This window comes from Glycine soja, chromosome 14 (genome assembly GCF_004193775.1).
Source record: "Glycine soja cultivar W05 chromosome 14, ASM419377v2, whole genome shotgun sequence".
Classification (NCBI taxonomy): Eukaryota; Viridiplantae; Streptophyta; class Magnoliopsida; order Fabales; family Fabaceae; genus Glycine; species Glycine soja.
In genome coordinates this window covers 14,628,154-14,638,746 of record NC_041015.1, presented here as the reverse complement: position 1 = coordinate 14,638,746, position 10,593 = coordinate 14,628,154, and positions in this window count along the sequence as shown.

The window sequence follows — 10,593 nt, the reverse complement described above, 5'->3', positions numbered from 1 at the left end:
ATGATATCACAATAGTTTAAAACTAGAATAAAAGTACTGGTAGTTACTGTGCAAAATGAACAGAAAGTTGGGTAAATTCATTGCATTTGTGAGTCTGACAATGAATTTGTAGTTTTTCAAAACTCTCGTGTAGGCAGCCCATCCAACAAGGACATTATGAAAACGACTTGGATAAGCCTGCTGTACTAGAGGTACACAAGTCAATGACAATTCATGTCCAGTACATGTGATGTACCAACAAATCTTCCTTTTTATTTTTTTTATTATCTTGTTCTTGTTTATAACTTTATATTATAAGATTAAAATATAAAACTATTTCTTATTTTAAAGTAATGGACAACTTTTATCAAAATTTTAGGTAATTGTTTAACAAAAGAGAAATAAGAGGAGTAAAAATGTAAAGAGTAACAGAAAATGAAATATTAATTTTGAAAATAGTTTTCTAAAAAAATATTTTTTATCAAATAATATTTTAAAAATATAATTTTCAAAAACAAGAACCAAATAAACCTCAAATTTTTAGTTTTTAGAGGATATGGAATTATAATTTAATTTAATTTTCATACTAATTTTGGTAGTGCTTGTTTCACGAATTATTTATTTATTTCCTGGATTATGAGGTTGGAAAAATTTATTCTCACGTTTGCTATGAGGTAATGAAATAATTATTATAAGATGTATCACACATTTTTTTGAAATATTTGGGAATAACATTCCCATGTCATATTCTTGGGGAAAAAATTCTTGGAACTAAAGAAATAGTATGTGAAACAAACATTCTCTTAAAAATTCTATTGTCCAGGCATGTATGTTTTTTTTGGCAAGGGAAATAGAGGGGAGACAAAAGAAAATAGAGGGAAAATAGTGTTAATCCCATATGAATTCTACACCTTATATACTCCCTTCTATTTTAATTTAAATATCCCATCTCTATTTCCATGTTCTCTATCAAGCAAAGCATAAGTGTGGCAATGTATGGTATAATTTAGACAACCTCTCTAGTTGTGGGATGTAGTAGTATACACAAGATGAAGCCACATATTGAGGTGTGTTTGGTAAGGATATGACGACTGGTCGTGTATTGCCTGGGGCAACACAATTGCCCTGCATGGCTTGCAAGCTTACCACTATTTCACCATAACTATGGCTACATAGGGATCAAAATTCATAACAAAGTTGGTGGCAGTGGTGGATAGTGAGTGAGTGCTGAGTGCTCTCATACAACATGAAATATAATGATAATGTCATGGTAGAGATAGAACCAGGAGGAAACAATGATGTTGAACATGGAAAAGGCATGATGGTGATGGGTGAAGGTGTTTTAGAACTCAACAAAGTGAGCATTTTCTTTTGTTCTGATTGTGGAATTTCTTTTGTTTTTGTAAATTTCTAGCTTGTTACTGCAAAAGATGTTTGGTAGACTAAGCTTTAGTACACACTGTGTAACATCTTCAAGTGTTGACATCTCAACGACTTACATTCTACGACACTTAACATGATGACAATTCACTCAACTTTCTCGTTGGTCAAAACTCTCCATTGATCATAATCCTCTATAGGTAACCTTTTTGAGACATCGACAACCATCTCTGATATAACTTGTAACGCTTGACTACTTTCAAGATCATTAACTGTCTTATAAACCAATACGAGACCTTTCAACATGTTTTGTTCTCATTCACATGCTTCTTGGGAAACTTTCCAAAAGAACACCCATCTCATTATTGCTCCAAACCAAACATACTTAATCGTGGAGTTTTTAAGTGATAGGCTACCAAAAAGTAGATGCATCTTATTGGTATAGGTAATACTAATTAATTCCTTTTAAGTTATCTTCAACTATATAGTCTCATACCTGTATAGTTTATGGATCCCTCTTATTTTGGTGTGTATTTACCCGTAGTGTTACATGCCCACTAGCTTCCTCTTTAGTTTGTCCTCGAACCACACCATACTGGGAGAGAAACCTGGCTCTGACACCATTATGTAACATTCTTGAGTGTCGACATCTTGACAACTCACACTCTACAATACTTCACATGGTGATACTTCACTCAATTAATTTTCTCATTAGCCAGAACCCTCTGCAAGTATTCCTTTTTGAAACGTCGACAATTAGCTCTGATACCACTTGTGACGTTCAAGATCATTGATTGCTTTTAGGATCATTGACTGCTCCTACAAACCAACACGAGACTTTTCAGTATGTTTTTTTCTCACTCACACGCTTCTTGGGAAATTTCACTTAAGGTCACTCATCTCACAATTGCTCCAAGCCAAACACACTGACCTATGAAGTTCTTAAGTGATAGGCTATCTAAAAAGTAGATGCATGTTATTGGTATAGGTAGTGTCAATTAATTTCTTTATGTTATCAACTTATCATCAACTCTACAATTTCATACCTGCACAATCTCTAGATCTTTCTCATTCTAGTGAGTATTCGCTAGGGGTGTTACACTTTGTGTAAAAGCTTGGTCTATGCTATTTTTAATAAAAACAATATAATAATTTCCAATTGTTAGCATGGTAGAAGGATTTGATTGTAATGTATTGTTCAAGAAATAGAAGGCTTACTCAATGAGTTTAGTTTAGTTGAAAACACATGTTAAGTTTGTTAGAGAGGACTTGGTTTGACCCTCCCAGAATATATCAAAGGATGAAAAACTTTAAGTGTGAAATCTTAGATTAAGGAATAATATTTTATATACCTTGAAGTCTCATGGAAAGCGAAAAGCCTTAATTAGGGTGGTTACCTAAAAAAGAAATAGAAGGATTTGTGTAATAAGCCAAAATATATAAAACAAAAAGAAGAAGAAAATTATTTTTGGCAATTTTATACAAGAAATGAAGATTATATGTTGAAGAGCAACAAATTTAAAAATTAATTAACAAATGTTTTGTATAGGTTTTAGGAACAGAAGGGTTATGTGTAAAAAATAGAAAATAGAAGAGAGACTAACGTAATTTATTCTGAAAAATGCTTAATTGTTGATTAGATTATTAGTTCCTTTTGTTTGTATTGTGCGTAATTTTAATTTTTTTTAAGTTCCTTTTAAAATAATTAAGCTCTTCTTTTAAAATCAAACAAATTTAATCATAATTTCTTCCACATGAAAAAACTGAAGGATTTTTTTTATATAGAATGTAAGATTAAGGTTTAAAGAGGAGAAAAATATATTTTTTTGGGTTAAACATTATTTTTTTTGTTGGTAAATATTATGTAAAAGAGAATTTAAAAAATAATTTAATTGATTTAATTTGTAAAAATTTGAGTAAAAATATCAGAATTTAAGGATTTTAAGTAGAATATTTATATTAAAAAAGGATAATTGATCATTTTAATACCTTAATATGTGAATTAGTGACAATTTAGTTAGTGAAAGATAAAAAAATCCTGATTTAGTTTTTGAATGTATAAAAAATACAACAATTACATACTTTGTTAAGTTTTCGTGAGACCATTTTGTCATTAAACTTTAATATTCAAGGATCAGTTTGACATTAAGTTGTAAAGTTCAAGAACCTGTTTGTTATTAAATTGTATAACAAGACTTGTGATAATTTTTACACATTTAGGGACTAAATCAGAATTTTCATTCTTTCAAGAACTAAATTGTTACCGATTTACCTGTTTAAGGACCAAAATGATCAATATTACAAAGGGGGTGTTTGTTTCACAAAATCTTGATGGATTCTCGAGAATATGAAGACGAAATGTTTGTTAGAAGGTAATCATAAAAATAAAGATTCTCTCAAGTATATTTTATTCTTAGGAAAATGAGATTCTCATGCTTCTTTTGATTTTTTTATTGATCTGATTCCCATGATAGAAGATGAGAACACGGATTTATCTATGATGAGAATTCTATTTATTGTGTAAAAATTCAATTATCCCCTTACTATTAATACCCATTACCCCACTACCTCTCTATTTACTTGATTTTATTTGCATTCTAACAATTGTTAAATATTTCTATTTTTATTTTGCTGAATATATATTGCTTAAAGTAAATTACACAGGCCTTCCCTGATGTTTAAGCAAATTACACATGCCTATGCTTCTCCTCCTTTTGTAAAACCTGCATATACCTCCCATGAGGTTTATGGGAATTACATATGTCCCAAGATGTTTAATAAGAAAATTACACACACCTCCTTTCTGTTTTTAAAACCTACACAGATCCCATAAATGTTGTCTATGCATTTGGCAGTAACAAGTCATGTGCGTTGCTAATTTTGATTAAAAAAAAAGATAAAATATGTTTTTCTTCCTCATAAATATGAAAATATTTGAAATTTGTCACTGCAAAAAAAATTGTCTATTTTTAGTCTTAACAAAATTTAAATTTGTTACTTTTTGGCCTCGAATTAGGTTTGGGTACAACCAAACCTACATATATGTTGTAGGTATCAGATTTTTCAAATTTTCTACATTTTTTATACATATAACTGATGTAAAAAAGTTGAAAATCCTGACACTTTTTATAATAATATGCACATAGGTTCAGATGTTGGTTCGGGCCAAAAAGTATTTGATTTAAATTTTGCAAGGATGAAAAATAGACAAATTCTTTTGAGTGACGAAATTCAAGCATTTTCATATGAGGACGAAAAACATATTTTAGCTTCTTTTAATCAAAATTGTCGACACATGTGACTTGTTACTGTCAAATGTTTAGACGACACTTAGGGTATTTGTGAGGGTTTTAAAAATAGAAGGGAAACATCATACATATGCAATTTCCTTAAACCTTAGGAGATGCATGTGTAGGCTTTACAAAAGAAGGGGAGACATATTTAATTTCTTTAAACCTTAGAGGATGCATGTGTAGGCTTTACAAAAGGAGGGGAGACATATGTAATTTATTATAATTTTAAACTTAGAAAGATTTAATTAATTTAAAAAACATAAAACTAAAATTACACACAATTGAAACATAACTCAAATTCACACAACACACACCAGGGAGAAAGAAATATGTCTTAATTTTATTTTATTTTTGTGAACAGGGGAGAAAGAAATATGTGTTTATTTTTGTGTGATTAGGGGAGAAAGAAATAAGTCTATTTTGATCTCAATTACTTTCACTTTTTCTAATTGATAGATTGAAAAACATGTAAGGGTGTTAGGGGTGCCAAGTAAAATTTATAAAATGTATTTTTGATGAGACATCAAAAAGTATCTTAATGAAAAGTTTGATTACGTTATTTTATGAAGAAGGCATAAGGAAGTATTTTCGAGGTACAATCGTTAGTATTGAAATTCTTTGAAATATGTCACCCTCGAAAAGTAGTCCCCTCGAAAAGTAGTCTCCTTGAAAATATGTCCTTCGAAGATGTGATGAGCTTTGAAGTAAAAAATGACTAAGTGTTGAGAGGCACTATGAAGATCTTGAAAATTTTTTAAACCAAGCATCGAGTAAATTTTGAGGTGAAAGGATTCGAGTAGCAATTATTAGAGAAGTACTTGAAAATAGTTTTCAGTGTTATTTCCCAGAAGGTGCTCAAAAATGTTTTTAGCAATTATTTCTCAGAAGTGTCATCGAAAAGCAGTCTGAAGATAGTTTTTGATAGATCAAATTCAAAACTCTGAAGACAGATGTCAAAATTGTAGATATGAATCAATGTAAACGTGTCAAAATCATATCATTTGGTTGTTAAACTAGAAAATCTACAAATAGGAAGTCCTCAAGCCAATTCATTTGGCTAGAAACACTTACACAATCTCTATAACACCAATCACATCACATATCAAAATGGCTACAGGTTCCTTGAGAAAAGTGTATGATCTAACTCATCTCTTATTCCAATGCAATTGTTTTTCTCATCTCTGATTCTACTTTCGCCTATGACTCCTTTTCCTATGATCCCTTCTTTTATCTATACCCCTTTCTTCTACATTTAATTGTTTATCTTTCTATAAGTCTTTCTTTATTTTATTGAAATCATTTTTGAAAATACTTAATTGAATATATCTTATCGAAAATTACATATTTTACATACAAATCTATATTTTCATCAAAAAGTGCAGAATTATTACATTCCTTCAAATCTTTTACTGAAAAGTGCATTGTCTTTTCAACAAATGTTATTATAGAATTCAAATAACTTGATTTTTTATAATATAGATGCACGAGAAGTCGTTGATTTAAATAAAAAGAAGTCACATCCTTAAATCCTGTGATTCTAAATCCTGTAAAAATTCTTAAGGGGTTTCCTAGACTATCAATGATAGGAAACAACAGGATCTTGAAACCTATGATTCTCACAAACAATCAATAAGCAACAATACATAATGATGTGTACCTTTCTCCATAGGAAGACTTGTACCTTTCTCTATAGGAATTTCTCTCCGGTGCACTTTGATTTTCTTTGAAAGAGGAGAGAAATAAGATTTCACTTTCTTAGACCTTTCTTTTCTGCCTCTCTCCGTTCGTGATGGTTATGGGTGAGAAAGAACACTTTCTGATCAGGAAGGGGACCTTATTTCACGTTAGTGGGTATTAAGTCCCTTTTATAACCACTACTCCCATCAAGTAGCAGTTAGTTCTAGAAACTTCTCCTATTAAGTCCAATTACAATTTAACCCTTAATCGTTAATTATTTACTTATTAGTCCCTACATAAGTCACATGTCTCTCACATGAGACATTAATTCTTACATTCTCCCACTTGGCTCATGTGACATTAATAAACATCATGGACTAAATAAATAAATAGATTAACTAACATAATGCGCATTAAAATTGACTAAATTGTTCTATACATTGGGTACATCATAATTTCATGATTAAGAATAGGAACCAATTCGAGTCTTGGCGGTTGTACATCATCTAATCGATATAGTCCCTTCCATATACTACAAATTAGTCTTCTCCTTAATATGACCATTAGTTAGGAGTACATAATTGGTCCAACATAATGTCTTCATTCAAGACAAAACCTGTTAACATTACTCTAACACAAACATGCATGCAAACATAGAGAACATGTAATCAGAAACATATCATAATTGAGCTCAGAGTGTCACTAAAAATACATAAGATAAATTAAACTTAATGATAATCAATAATAATAATGTCCATACTTTCAACATGTTCTATAATGTCTTGGGCGGTAATCCCTTATTCAAAGGGTCAACTATCATAAGGTTTGTGTTAATATATTCTATTGACACTCTTTGTTTCTGAACTTCTTCCTTCACGACAAAGTACCTCAATTTCATATGCTTAGCACCCTTAGAGTACTTGTCGTTCTTACAAAAAATATTGCTGCGAAGTTATCACAATACATTTTCAGCGGCCTAGCAATACTGTCGACAATTCCAAGCCCTGAAATAAAGTTTCGCAGCCAATTAGCCTGAATTGTAGCCTCAAAACATACTACAAATTCAGCTCTCAGATGCAACAACAACTGATGCATACAAAATTACTTTCATTTGTTTTCGTTCCATATCATTTCTAGGACATTGTGTGAGACTAACTTTGTCTCATTTCTAAATAAGAATAGGCGATGTTAAACACCTTTCCATCTTGAATCTCTCTAGCACTTTATCGATATATATACTTTATGAGATAAGCCTAACAATCCTTGTGATCTATTATGGAATATTTCTATCCCTATCACATAGCTTACCTCACCCATATCTTTCACTTCAAAGTTTCTAGAGAGAAATTTCTTAGTCTCATGAAGAAGACCAAGATCGTTAGCTGCAAGCAAGATATCATCAATATATAAAATTAGAAAATAACCTTACTCCCACTGACCTTCAGATACATACACCGATAAACAGTATTTTCCTTAAATCTAAAGGAAATAATGGTATCATTAAACCTCAAATACCATTGGCGGGAAGCTTGCTTTAAGACTGTATATTGATTTCTTTAGTATGCACACCATGTGTTCATTTCCTTCAACTGAGAACCCCATTGGTTGGTTCATACAAACATTCTTCTCTAAATCTCCATTAAGAAAGGCAGTTTTCACATCCATCTGATGTAGCTCCAAGTCATAATGGGCTACTAATGCCATAATAATCTTGAAAGAATCCTTTCGTGAGACGGGTGAAAACGTCTCTTTATAATCAATGCCATCTTTCTGAGTAAATCCCTTAGCAACAAGTCTAGCCTTGTAACGTTCAAGGTTGCCATGAGAGTCACGTTTAGTCTTGAAGACCCACTTACAACCAACTCTCTTACAACCCCTTGGTAATTCTACAAGGTCCCAAACACCATTATGTTTCATGGAATCTATCTCTTCTTTCATGGCATTTAACCACTTCTCAGAACTATCACAACTTACAACTTGTGAAAAAAAAATTGGATCATTATCATTAATGCTTAAGTTTGTTTTTGTTTCATGTAGGTATACCACATAATCATTCGAAATAGCTGGTCTCCTTTTCTCTTTGAGACCATCTTAATGCTACTTCTTGTGGTTCCTCCATAATAGGTTCATTATTGTGCTGCTCCTCTTCATTAATTTTGTAGCAATAACTGAAGGAGCAATCACCTTATTGTTAAAGGCATAAGCTAAAAGGACTTACACTCTAACTTCTTTAATTTCCATTTCTCGTGGAACTGTACTCCCACTAATTTCATCATTTCCAATGAACCTTGCATTTCTAATTTTGACAATTCTCATACTATGATTAGAACAATAAAACATATACCCTTTTAACTTTTTTGGATAACCAATGAAATATCAACTGATTGTTCTTGCATCCAATTTTCTTTCTTGCGGATTATAAATCCTTATTTCTGCCTGGCAACCCCAAACATGCAGGTGCCTTATACTAGGTATCCTATTTGTCCATAGTTCAAAAGGTGTCTTTGGAACTGCCTTACTAGGAACTCTGTTCAACAAATACATGATAGTTTTCAAGGCATACATCCACAAAGATATGGGTAAAGTTTAATTGATTAACATACTCTTAACCATATCCATTAAAGTTCTATTATGCCTTTCTGATACACCATTTTGTTGTGGTGTACTGGGAATTGTGTATTGCACACAAATGCACGTTTCTGAACAAGCTTAGCAAATGGACCTGGGTGTTGCCCAGTTTCATCATATCTTCCGTAATACTTATCACCTCTATCATATCTAATAATTTTCACATTTATGTCTAATTGCCATTTTACTTCATTGTAGTAAATTTCTAAGGCATCCATTGCCTAAGAAATCTCGGGCAATAAGTAGACATAACCGTAACGTGAATAATCATCAATAATGGTGATAAAATATCATTCCTTTCTGAAAGAACTAACATCAAAAGGTCCACAAATATCAGTATGCACAATTTCAAGAAACTGAGTGCTTCTTGTAGCTCCTTTCTTTGTATGTTTTGCTTGTTTTCCCTTAATACAACCCACACAAATATTTAGATCCGTACAATCTAGATAAGAAAGAATTTCATTATTTATTAATCTTTCCATCCTTTCTCTAGAAATGTGACCTAAACGTTTATACCACAAGAAAACAGATCGTTCATTCACTAAACTATGTTTAGTGCCAACATTATGATGCAGAGTCAAAATAGTTTCAGCATACAAATTGTCTAATTTCAATTTATATAAACCATCATAAAGGATACCAGTACCAATGAGATGATTATGCTTAAATAAATTGAAACATTCATTACCAAAATTAAAAAAGTATGCAGTAACATCAAGTTTAGATAATGAAACTAAATTCCTAGATAAACTAGGTACATAAGGAGTTTCCAGTAAATCTAAACGATGTCCAGTGTTGCATTTTAAACAATAAGTCTCAACTATTTCCACTGGAGCTTTCACTTCATTCCCCATGAAAATCGAACTTCTCATTTGGGCTTATGGTTTGCATGGTAAGGAATCTCTGCATAATGTTAGAAACATGAGTCATACATCCAGAATTAATCCATCATGTATCATGGAAAACTATAGCTAAGTTTGATTCAAAACATACATGAGCATTAAGCTCACCATTCTTTTCGAACCAAGACTTACACTTTAGGCAATCCTTTTTTTTTTGGAAATATCTTAATTTCACAAAATTGACAATTATTGCCCTTTAATACCTTTCTTCTGGATTTGCAAAGAGTCGTCATTGTTCTTTAATGACCATTTGCCTTTATCATGCTTCTTCATAAATTTCTTTTCAAGCTCCTTGATTCCCTTGGTGGCTAACATAATGGACTAAGTGACTTCCTTGATTCTTAAGCCTCGTTTCTTCCTGAACTAACATACTGTGCAATTCATGCACATTCCATTTATCTTTCATGGTATTATAGTTCATTTAGAATAGGCCAAACTCAGACGATAATGAGTTTAGAATAAACTGAACAAGAAAGTTCTCATTCACAACCATTATATTCCCAAGGTCTTAAGTCTTGCTGCAATGTTTGTCATCTCAATGACATATTCATACATAGTACGTGAACCATCAAACTTCATGGTGGTCAATGTACTCATTAATGTCCCAGCAACAAACTTATCAGCTGTTTGAGAGCGCTCTCCCACTAATCACAAACTTTTTAGCACTTTCGATTTTAGGGAGAGTTGTCGTAATACTGTCTGCAACAGTCATTCTCATCAACATTAGGCTGAGT